The sequence below is a fragment of the Heloderma suspectum genome, chromosome 6, assembly GCF_057233095.1.
Source record: "Heloderma suspectum isolate Gila_16-S chromosome 6, 16-S_ref, whole genome shotgun sequence".
NCBI lineage: Eukaryota > Metazoa > Chordata > Lepidosauria > Squamata > Helodermatidae > Heloderma > Heloderma suspectum.
The window spans coordinates 5,651,505-5,663,902 of NC_139463.1; the positions used below are offsets into that span (position 1 = coordinate 5,651,505).

The 12,398-nt window shown below is 47.4% G+C and overlaps 1 long non-coding RNA gene across 1 annotated transcript in view; it reads left to right on the forward strand.

Moving 5' to 3' along the window:
- Window positions 1-8,305: 8,305 nt before the first annotated feature.
- The window catches only part of LOC146340398 (uncharacterized), a 77,226-nt gene continuing 73,133 nt past the window's right edge, over window positions 8,306-12,398 (forward strand). The window contains exon 1 of the long non-coding RNA XR_014784037.1: window positions 8,306-8,507. This is a non-coding gene — a long non-coding RNA (uncharacterized LOC146340398). The remainder of the gene's footprint in view (window positions 8,508-12,398) is intronic.

Here is a 12,398-nt window from a genome sequence, read left to right on the forward strand (position 1 = left end):
AATACGTGGACCTGATAGATATGTGAGCCCTTGAGGAAGGGCCATAGCTCAGTGGTATAACATATGCTTGTTTTACAGAAGGCGACGGTCCCAGGTTCGATCCCCAGCATCTTCAGGTAGGGCTAGGAAAGAATCTTGCCTGAAACCCTGGAGTCAGTGTCAACATTACTGGGCTAGATGGACTAAGGCTCTCACTCAGTATGAGGCAGATTCCTGTGTTCCTATGTGGAACAGGTCACAGGATGCACACTGGGTGTGCAGAAGGTCCCAGGGTCAACCCTGGGTGTCTCCACTTAAAGAATCGTCCACTGCAGCCAGGTAATGGGAGAGACCTATCTCTGCCCGAGAGCAGATGCTGGTCAGAGTTGACACAGCCTGGGTGTAGATGGATCATGCTGTCATGACTTGGTGTAATGCAGCTGCAAATTTGTTAAGTTTATTCAGTCACTCTCTGGCCTGAAACAAGCAGTAAATCCACAGCAGATAGAAGATCAAGTTTATTTCACTATAGACCAGGGGTGGGCAACTTGCAGATGTCATTGGGCTCCAGGTTCCATCATCTCTGACCATTAGCCATGCTGGCTGGGGGTGATGGAAGTTGAAGTCCAATAATAATCTGGAGGGCTTCAGGTTGCCCCCCCACACACACACACTGTAGACCAATGTTCATTGTAAACAACAAACATCTGCCCCAAACATTAATTTTGCTATCTGTGCAAAAATGTAAAACAGGTAGCAGAGAAGTACGACTCTTCCCAACATCCAAGCCATCGTCATATGAAAGAGAAAGGACTAACAAAGTGATATGAAATTACATCAACACACACTGAAGTTAAGCTCTTTTAGGTCCCACTGATCTCAATGGGACTTCCAAGGGCCTAGCTTTGGCTGGATCAAGCCCGTTGCTGCCTTTTGCTTTTTGAAAATACTGTTGCTTCTTGCAGTCTTCAGGGTGGGCTTATTTCAAACCAGGTTGAATTTCTGCCTTGTTGGTAGGCCTGCTTTGAATCAGACCATGGCAACCGGTCATGTGATTTGTTTTGCCATGTGCCTCAACTGTCAGACGGCCCAGTGGGGGGCATTTCCCCTTCCCTACACTGTGGCTGCCAAAAAGAGAAAATGACACTTTCAGTTTAGCTGACAAAGACCAAAAAAGTTGCCACACAAAGCAAGAATGTGTGTGGGAAGGAGCATTAAGAAAGCACATGGGAAGCATTAGGGGCCTTTTTAAAGGGGGATGGGGTAATAAGTGAGAGAATTAGATCATTTTGGAAATATTAAACTTCCCGGCTGCCTTGCTGCTGAATGAATTCACTCTGCCATATTTAATTTATTTCAGACTTGGAAGGATAAATATCTCATTAAGGACTGGTACTTTAAAAAGCAAAACAGAAAGCATGTGTTCACACTCAAAGTAACTATAAACATCTTGGGCTAAAAGAAGAAAAGTAGAAGGAGGCTGGGGGAGAAGTAAGTCCAGGCACTGCCACAGTTGTCACCCTCTGAGAATAGTGTGACTTTCTTGAAGGGAACCGTAAGCCACTTCAGTTGACATGGCCTCTGTGCAAGGAATCCCTGGTATTGTGGTGCAATGAGCTTTACATCTAGATCATTTGGAATGTTTCACAAGACAGGAGAATGGCGAGAGAGGCTGTAGTGTAGTGTAGTGTAGTGTAGTGTAGTGTAGTGTAGTAATTTTTATCCCACATTTCACCAAAAAAGTGGAACCACCTGGCTACCCTCAGTTTTAAGCAACTGGCTGGGGAACCCAGAGTAGGGGAGACGCACTATTTCTCCTCTGGCTACCTGTAACCCCCATCAACCCACCCAGAATAGCACAGGTAAGGGGCACTTCCCCTCACTGCTGGCCCAGCTGGAAACAGCATTCCTGCCATGCCACCATCACCTTCCTCCTCAGTGCCCCTAAGCCCAGCTTCTGATGTGCACATCACGGCCCAGCGCCCAGGTATTAGAGAGGATGGCCTCACCAGTGCTTGTAGCTGCCTTTCCCAGTGCTACTCTACAGCACCGGGTAATTTAGAGCTATATTTGGGGGGGGGGCAGAGAGATGAGGCTGGCATCCGCCTTGATGGTCCCTGTCATTTGCCCAACCATGCTGGGTTCTGGCACTAGGCCTGCCAAGAGCCGTCGACCAACTGCTCCTCCGCAAATCTTTCACATCCCTTTCAGAAGACCATGAGCTACTGGCTCTCGCCACGTCTTTCAGCAGGGGATTACTATGTACTGTGTGAAGACGTACTTCTTTTTTGAAGATGTACTTTTTTGTGTGAAGACAAGATGTACTTCTTCTTTTCCAGGGGTTACTATGCACTGTGTGAAGATGTACTTCTTTTTGTCTGTCCTGAATCTCCCTCCATTCCACAACTTTGGATGAGCCCATCAGGTTCAAGTATTCTGAAAGGGGGAGGAAAATGTCTCCCCCTCCACTTTCTCCACACCATGCATAATTTTGTACACCTCTATCACATCTCCCCTCAGTCGCCTTTTTTCTAAACAAAATAGCCCCAAACATCATAACCTTTCCTCATAGGTGGGTAGGTAGCTGTCGCTCCCTGATCAGTTTGGTTGCACCTTTTCCAGCTTTACAATATCCTCCTGGGATGCAATGACCAGAACTGCACATAGTATTCCAAGAGTGATGGCACCATTGGTTTGCAGAAGAGTAAGCATGGATTCAGACTGCAATTTTGCACCTTTGTGACAGCTTGACGGTTTCCTCCTGTGCAAGGTTTCCCTTTATCCAATTGGTCCCTTCTATCTCCAGGCATCATAAGAGGAGTTCTCTGGGCTGGACAGGCTAGCAACATCTATCACCGGGAACCCTTGCTGCGTCCCCCCTCTCCTGGTGAATGCCTGGGGGACATTTCTGAGAAGGAGTCCTCCCTGTGTATGGGTGTATGCTCAGACAGCTCCTACTGTCAGGAAGGATCCATGTTTGGTCAATGTTCCTCCTCAAGTGCAGGAGCTCTCCCACAAGCGGAGAACTCTTTCTCACAAATGTCCACTGAATGTTCATCAGGGAAGGAGGCAAGTGGTTATGGCTGTGGGCAGGATGAGCCCACGTGGCTGGCAGTCCCCTGTGCACATTCTTTCAATGCATGGGAGGGCGGGGCTGTTGATTTCTCCCTTTGGGCAGCTGGCAAGCAGTTAGCCAATGAGTGGTCCCTGTTTGGATCCTGATCCTGACAGACCTAAAATCTGGAAACTCAGCCCCATAGTTGGTGGGATGAGTCACCACTGATCCACAGTAAAAAATACTTCTTAATTGGTCCCAGACTGATTTTTAGCAGCTTCAGCAATCAGAACCAGGCCCTCCTGCCTCAAATATCTGCACAGCTGTTTTGCATTCTCTTTGCTGGCTCCGATCAGCACCAGTTGGAGCTCTTTTGTGATCTGCGGGGCTAAATTCAAAACCCTTGGTTGCAAATGCTGCCTTAGCACCAAATTAAGCCATAATTAGGCCTCTTGCGCATTTGCTGATTGCACCTCTCTCTCTCTCTCTCAATTGTTCTGATACCTGATGTGGGTTTTGATATTTGTTCCTTCATCAGCTCCCACTGCCTGTTTCTTGGGATATGCCAATTATCTTCAAAAGGCAATGGTGTGATGTTCTCCCTGAATGACAGGTGCTATGGAAGAATTATTTGCACACTCCTCCCCAAGGGGAAAAAGTGTTTGCTTGAAAGCTGCAAACTCTCTGAGACACAGCAGCCATTACATTCTTGGGAAGGGAAACCATTGCTCCTCTGGCTTGCCCAGGATAGGACAAGGGGCCACACAAGAAGAACACGAGCAAAGGGCTGGATGTACCCGATCTCGTCTGATCTCGGAAGCTAAGCAGGGTCAGCCCTGGTTAGTACTTGGATGGGAGACCCTATGATGATTCTATGATTCTTAAGCTACAGGGAGGTAAAATTAAGTTTAAATTAAATGACCAGGAAGAGCATCCTGGTCAATATTGTTCAAAAGGACAGACTACTTCACATAGCGCATAGTTCAGCTATGCAACTATTACCACAAGATGTTGTGATGGCCACCAACTTGGATGGCTTTAAAAGGGGGATTGGACAAATTCATGGAGGAGAAGGCTATCAGTGGCTACTAGCCCTGATGGCCATATGCTACCTCCAGCATCAGAGGCAGGATGCCTATATACACCAGCTGCTGGAGAACGTGACTGGGAGGGTACTAAAGCACTCATGTCCTGCTTATGGGCTTCCCATTGAAACATCTGCTTGGTCACTGTTGGAACAGAATGCTGGGTGAGGTATAAGCCCGGGCTAGATTTTTTTATTTACTTACTTACCTATTTTCTTGACCGCCTTTCAGGGCAGAAGCCCACCCAAGGCAGCTCACAGCGAGGCTTATATCTAGCTATAAGGCTTATATCTGGCCCAGGGCTCTCTTTATACTTTCAAGAAACTATCTGGAAGAAATCTGATGGACAGTCAGATTTATCCATCTAAGCAGGCTCCATTACAAGGCCTCCAGTCTTAGGGCATGACCCTGAATTGTTCAGACAATGCTTCTGCAATGTGCTTACAGCTCTGCCTGTGACAGAAGAAGAGATGTGGCTGTTTCCTCTCCGAGGTTCAGGAGCAGCTCCAGAGGTTGGTGCATTTGGGCATGGGCAAGGATCCCAAGACCAGCAAAGAGGACCCATGCTTGTGAGAGGGGAATGCTTTGTCAGGGCCCCAGCCTGGGCTGCAAATCCATTACCAGGAAGAAAACATTGAGGCTAAACTGGGACCATGCCTGAGGTGGTTAATACAGACTCCTGTCCTGGTATTTATGTGGGCTATCCAGATCTTGGCCACGTCAACATGGAGACGCTTTGGCAATTCTGTTTAAAACCTCATTTTCATGAAATAGGATTTCCTCCTCTCATGGCACTTGCAGCCAGTTAAAGTGAAGTATCCACAACAAAAAGAACCGCTTTTGCGTGGCAGGCTGTGGGTGGCATCCTGCGGCATCGGCAAGCTTCCTTTAAAAAAACAACAACCATAGGCTCTCCCCACACTGCCGGCCCCACTGTTAAGTGCCATGGAAGGTAATGCCTGAATTGAGGGAGGGGGTGCACCTGCCTGAACCTTCCTCTCTCCCAGTGGCCCCAAGCAGCATCCACCCTTTCTTGACAGGAGGAGAAAGGCTCCTTCGAGGGCAATAGGCAGTTTATATCATTACTCTCCTTCATAACTGTGCAGCTTGGCAACAACAGGCTCACCCCCCTCTGCCCCTCTCCTCGTGTGCTCATGAAGTGCAATGGAGGAGTTACTGCAGGATGAGGAAGGCTCCTCTGAGGTCAGAGGGCAGCTTGGAAACGACAGGCTTCTCCCCTGCTTTCCTCGCTCGCTAGTCTCCTTCGTAGCTACGCTCATTCAGGTCCACCCTCGAATGACACCACTTTCCCTTCCGCCAAGCAGCACTGCTCCCCCACAAACACCTGCACTGAAAGCAGTTCAGATCGCATGACTCCCAAACTGCATGGAAGCTGCCACAATGGGAAAATCCATCACAAAACAAGTTTGCAATAATGTGGTTTTTAAAACATGAAAAAGCACTCTGGCTACAGAGAGGGGCATGCATCATCTGACACTATTGTCTTGGGGTGCAGTCAAACCGGCGTAAAAGCTAGTGCTGTGCCAAACATTTCTCCCACTTTTTTCGGTCACTCTCATTCAATTTGATAGAAATAAAATTGCTTTCGAAAAGAAATTCAAAGGAGAAGAAATAGTGTAGACATTCTCTAGGGATGGACGGAACACTTACCTTCCGTTCCGTTCTGTTTCCACTGGGGGGGAGGTGCTCCGTCCCTCCTCCCGGAATCCTCAACGGGGGGGGAGGCGATCCGGTCCTCCCCCCCGGAATCCCGCCTGGCCGGCTCCACTCCACAGCCAAGCCGCAGAGCCGCCAGCCGGCTCCAGCCGCCTGCAGCCGGACATCTGGCCGCTGGGCAGCCCTGCAGGGACGCAAATGGAGGCTGTCATAGCTGCCGCCATTTGCGTCCCTGTATTTAGCCGTGATAGGCTATGTAAATACTTATGTAGCCTATCAGGGCGGAGGGGGGGAAACCCAGCGTACGCAAATGGAGGCGGATACAGCAGCCGCCATTTGCATTCCCTTTTTTTCACCATTTTTAGCCTACGTAAATATTTACGTAAGCAATTATGGCGAAAAAAAGAGGAACACAAATAGTGTAGTGGATGCTATTTGCGTTCCCCTTTTTTTGCTGTAATTGCTTACGTAAATATTTTCGTAGGCTAAAAACGGTGAAAAAAGGGAACGCAAATGGCGGCCGCCATAGCCGCCACCATTTGCGTACGCTGGGTTTTTTCCCCCCTGCCTTGATAGGCTACGTAAATACTTATGTAGTCTATCATGGCCTCCACAGGGATGCAAATGGCATCCCTGCGTTAGCCGTGATAGGCTACGTAACTATTTACGTAGCCTATCATGGCTATGAAGAGGAAGCGAATGGTGGCCGCAGGATGGCCGCCATTCGCAAAGCAGCGCGGACGGGAGCAGGTAAGTGCTCTGTTTCGCGTGCCTTTTGTGGGTTGGGGGTGGCGGGGACTTCATCCCGTGCGCCTTTCGTGGGTTGGGGGGGCTTCGTTCCATGATGGATTTCAGGGGGCCGAATGCACTGGCATTCAGCCGCACCAAGATCTGTCGCGGAATTCTCTGACATCCCTAAAATTCTCATGGGTTGAATTTGAGGTTCTTGTCCTTCCTTTACTTATGAGGTGGCTGAGAGGTGTGCATGAGTGTCCTATCTGTCATTGTACAGTAATCTCTGTGGCAGCCTGTAGCCTCCTCGGCTTCCTGCACTTCAGCTAAAGCCATCCTGAGGAAGACGTCATGAGGCAATTCCTCCCATGGGCAATTCCTCCCATGGGGCTTTTTCAGTTCAGGAAGTGCAGGCGGCTTGGGAGGCTGCAGAGCAATGGAAGGATGTGCAATAGAGAGAGAAAACACACACAGCCCCCTTGTCCACTTCGCAGGGATTAGGGAAGCTCATAAACCAAAAGAAATTCAAAATTCTGCCTCAGAAAAGTGGAAGCCTCAGCATAGTTGATGCTGTTGCCAGTTGCACGAGCAGTGAAATAAACCAAACCCCCTTAGGAAAAACGAGAGAACCTGTGCTACAACCCCTGCCAATAGTGAGCCTTATCGGTGAGAAACTGTTGGAGAATTTTTCCTCCCCTAGGAGAAATTTGGTGAAATTGTCTCCCAGTTTCTCTGCCCACAAATAGGCTGGAGAATTTTTAGAGGCCATCTGCTCACAGCTCTAGTAAAAGCCCCGTGTAGATACCCCCTGATATGATCCTGTGAGGCTTCTCAGTGCCAATCCAAACAGTGTTAGAACAGCGCAAGCAACATTCTGAACAGTTAGCGGAGAGAGAGAGCGGGGGGGGGGGCTCCCATAGGGTGGCCCTGTGTCCTACTTTACAGAGGAAAGACCTCTACTTGAGGGGTCCTCTATTTGAAGGGCTGTGCAGTCCAGGTCTGGTTTAAAGATGAAGAATTGTAAGAAGGGGGAGCAACAGGGGACTTAAAGCTACCCACTCACAGCTAGCACCTGGACAGCAGACAAAGCAGGCACACAGGCCATATTGTCCGTCTTCCTCGCTATGGTATTTCTATTTAAATCATGGTAGCTATTCCTAAATATGCATTTATACATATTCCTTAACATATGTGCATTCTGTGGAAATTTGCTTTGTCTTCCTCTGTTGATGGCAGTCCAAGTTCCACACCTTGAAGGTGTTCTGTGAGATGTTGAGGAAGCTCTTTTGGCAACGCTTGGCTCCAACTGATTTGCAAAGGGGGTATTTAAAGGGGGTGGGGGATGCAAGCAACAGATTAGAGTTCCTAATTAACTTTCCTGCTGTCAGAACACAGCGGTAGAGCCGGGTTCTATTATTTCAGCAGCTAATTCTAGTTTGCATTAGACAGAGAGCCTTCATTAAGATGCAGTTCCCACAAGAAGGTTTTTAGATTTGCTGGGATCCACCTTGCATGTTGTATGGCAACAAAGAGGATAAAATCTTATTAAGCTTGTCTGCTCAAATAACGCCTCGGCATGGTGTGTGTGGCAGGGGCCTTGGCAAAGCAAGGTCTGGAATCCAAAGCATAAAACATCCCACGTTCTGCAGCAGCAAAACACAAGGGCTCCTGCAGCCAGCATTCATCATTCTGAAAACCACAAACAGTATGTCAGATGTTGAACAGAACATGAGAGTCACATGTTCCCTGCCCAGAAGTCATGCTCATGTGTATTCCACTTTCTTATCATGCAAGCATTGGATTTGAAAGTGGGCACAGGATTCAGTCTCCTAACAATCCCAAGATTCTAGTCTTTAAGGTGTGAATACAGACTTGGAAGGACATGGGCAATTCCTGGTGAAAATTCAGAAAGGAGATTTCCAGCACAGGGATTCTGCCCTACAGGAGAAGAATAAACTGTACAAGCATAAGCAAATCAGGTAATTCTGCATAATGCATCCAGATTGAAAAAAGTCAGCTAATGGTTTTGGCACAGAATTTAGGTGGCTTTAGCACAGAATACTGTATTTTATTTGTTGATTTTTAAAGCACAGAATGGAGGGTCACAGAACTGGAACATAGTGGTGGTTGCTTTTTTCTCAGGAGGATTAAAAATGCTGCTCTTTTTTAATTGGAAGCTGAAATTCTCAGCATCCTGAGCAGAGCTGATGTGAAATTTAACATACATTTGCAGCACTGCTGTGCTTTTTATTTTATTTTTTTAAAAAAAACTGAAATGTTAGAGAAGTTGATGGGGGTGGAATTTCCTTCCCAGTTTTTTTTAAAGTGTTTTCTTTTGTTGTAATAATTCTGGTTAAAGAATGAGCAAAGCAGCTCCATTTTTCTGGCTCAGTCGCAGAAAAATATTTACCTAGCAATAGTCAAGGATAATATGTTGGAACAGTCTCAGTAATAATAATCTTGAATGAAGATGCAAAACATACAGCTGTGCTTTCAATTGTGGCGGGGGGGGGGTAGGTTTGCTCAGCATTAACTCAAGAAGCTGAGTTCCTTAGATGCCAAACGGTAGGTTGTACATCGGTAGCCAAGGGTAGGTTGTACATTCTCTAACCTTAGAGAAGAGCCTGTACCCCCGTGTCTCACTGGAGTGACATCTGGACACATTAGGTACCACCATAACTGGAGAAGGAGGTTGAGGGGAGAAGGACTTTTGCCCCAATACCATGGCATTTGTGGGGGACTCAGTGGAACTTCATTTTCACTGGTGGGCTATTCCCCAGCCTGGTGGAGCACAGGAACAAGTCTGCATTGAGCAGGGGATTGGACTCAGTGGTTTTGCAGGCCCCTTCCAACCCTACTATTCTATGATTCATCCCTCCCTCCCTCCCCACCCAACACACACACGTGTAGAAAATGTCACATGATTGGGCACGTTTGCCCAGCAACCAATCCATCCACTGCAAGAAATGTGTGGGGGGGGTGTGGTTTAGTGAAGCCATGGCTTGCAGGGTCAATGCACCAGAACTTTTTGATAAGTGGAGAGGCTGATGTCATCTGCCCCCAGCACCCCTCTCAGAATTCCCCATTCCCTCTGAGCTTAGCTGCAATCCTCCTCACAGTACCTGGGGAGAAATGAATTTTCCCAGCAACAATACACTGTCCCCTGTTGTAATGCAAAGTATTTTGGAGTGGCTTGGTTTTGAATGGGCAATTAAGATCCACTGGCTTTACAAAAGACCTGCTCCCAGTGGAGATGGAAATGGCTAGAAATGGTTTGCTGATACAGATCAGCACCGCTGCCTGGAATTTTGGACTCTCCTTGGGGCGTGGCTATGGGGAGTGTTATGACAAGTGCCTTCACTTCAGAATTTACCACTAAACTACTGGATGTATATACACATAAATAGCTAGTCATGTGATACATTCTACATTTACTGCTCAGAGAACTTTGGTTACTGGGTGGTTTTAAAAGCGTCATAAAGAAATAAATGAAATACATTTGCAGGGCAAGATCAGTGTATATGTACCAACCGTCTTTGAGGGGCAGAAGGAATCCCCTCTGTTCCTCCCCCCCCCCCACCTCCCTGGCCAAACTGGCTACTTACTTCAGCCGTTTCAATTCAACTGTAAACACATGTGCCTTCCCATGCAATGTTGAAGCTCGGCTCACTCACTTAAACCATCTGGATTTTCTGTTCTGTGAGGCATCTTGACACAGAATCCCAAGCCTTCAGCACTTTGGTGGCTTGATTTGTGGGTCAGCCTGTGGCAAGGGGAGATTTGTGGAACTTGCTGGCTTGTAGGGATTGAGCCCAACTTGATAGCCTTTGGGTCCTGTTTCATGCCCCACCCACCAACCCACTTCCCCTGAGGAGTGAATAGTCCAAGGCAGCCCTTAATGAACACACTTTCCCTTGGATAAGAAAGCAATGAAGAGTCAGGCTTGTGGCCTCCTGGGGTAATACATTTGTTGACAAATGAAATGTACCATAAGATCTGGTGAAGTTATTGGGGCATAGGAACAAGCATGCTGGGGCAAAAGATCCCAGTTTCAAGTATAAGCTGATGGGATCTGAGCTAGTGTGACCAACCAAGAAAGAGATCTTGGGGTTGCAGTGGACAGCTTGATTAAAATGTCAACCCAGTGTGCAGCCACTTTGTAAACCCTATGTTAGGCATAATTAGAAAAGAAATTGAGAAGAAAATTGCCAAGATCATACTGCCCTTATACAAATCTATAGTGCAACCACAGTTGGAATCTGTATACAGTTCTGGTCACCACACCTAAAAAAAGGATATTGTCGAGCAGGAAAAAGTGCAGAAAAGGGCAACTAAAATTATCAAGGAGCTGGAGCAACTCCCCTATGATGGAAGGTTACAACAGCTGGGCTTGTTTAGCTTGGAAAAAAGGAGGGTAAGGAAAGACATGATAGAGGTCTACAAAATGATGCCTGGTGTGGAGAACATGCAGAGGGAGACATTTTTCTCCCTTCTCCCTCTCTCAAAATACTAGAACCCGGGGTCATCCTGTGAAGCTGATGGGTGGGAGACTCAGGTCAGATAAAAGGAAGGGCTTCTTCACACAGAACATAGTTAAACTATGGAATTCACTACCACAGGATGTAGTGATGGCCACTAATTTGGATGGCTTTAAAAGGGGGTAGAACAAATTTAAGAAGGATAAGGCTATCAATGGCTACTAGTCTTGATGGCTATGTGCTACTTCCAGGACCAGAGGCAGTGAAGCTATGTGACTCAGTTGCTGGGGAACATGGGTGGGAGGGTGCTGTTGCACTCATGTCCTGGTTGTGGGTTCTAGTTGACAGCTGGTTGATCACTGTGTGAATAGAATGCTGGACTAGATTGACCCTTGGTCTGATCCAGCAGGGCTTTTCTTATGTTCTTAAGCACACAGAGAGACAGTGTTTGTCCTAGAGTACAATCGATCCACAACTCCGAAACACTACAAAAAATGCTCCCCAGTCACAAACTGCTTTTAGGTTTCCTTGGCTATGTTCCCCTACTGAGACCAAACTGGGGAAGGGAGGTATTTGTATCTAGGGTCTAGGGATGAGAGTCATGAGCGTGACTCTCATCCCAGATAATTAGATCAGATAATGGACAATTTGCTCCCCTCCAGCTCCATCAACCCTAGGGGAAAGAGTCATTTTGCTGAGCACAGCAAAATGGCCGTGATGTTGCCTTCCAGTCCTGCACTTTGATGATGCCAGGAGCTGCCCTTTAAGATGTGTTGACTGCTTTATTTTCAAGCGGGGTGACATTTCTATTGCTGCAGAATTAGCCCTTTCTCTTTCCCCACTGCTCCCACCGCCGCCGCCACCGCCCTCCACCACTGCCCGGATCTCGCATCGCTGATGTTTTCAATTGCCAAAGCTCCTTAGGAAATTGAGGGAGTGAGCAGCCTGGCGGTGCAGTTTAATGCCCTGCTATTTAGCAATCGGGAGGTCTCTCTCCACAGGCCTGGATTTGAAAGTAAACAGAGATGGGAGAGCACAAGCAAGCAATTACAAGCTCTGGTATAGTTCAATGTGTGAGAGGAGATACATTTCACTGCCTGACTCAGTGGGGCGCATTATCCTTTTTGTAAGCAAGGAGTCCACCTTCCCTGTAATAAATGACTTTCCAGGGAAAATATGCAACCCCCAGAGCAGCCAGTGAGCACAGTCAAAAAAGCATCCTGAAGCAACCCAAGGAGGCTGGCATTCTTATTGAACCGAGAGCCTCCTCTAGTTTCCATTTGCCTTGATTTCAATAGGATTAAATAAATTGGTGTTCAAGGCCTCTGGGCCTGGATTTATGAACTGCCCCTGATCTTTCTTTTGGGGCAGGGAGGGCTGTGTGGCTATGCA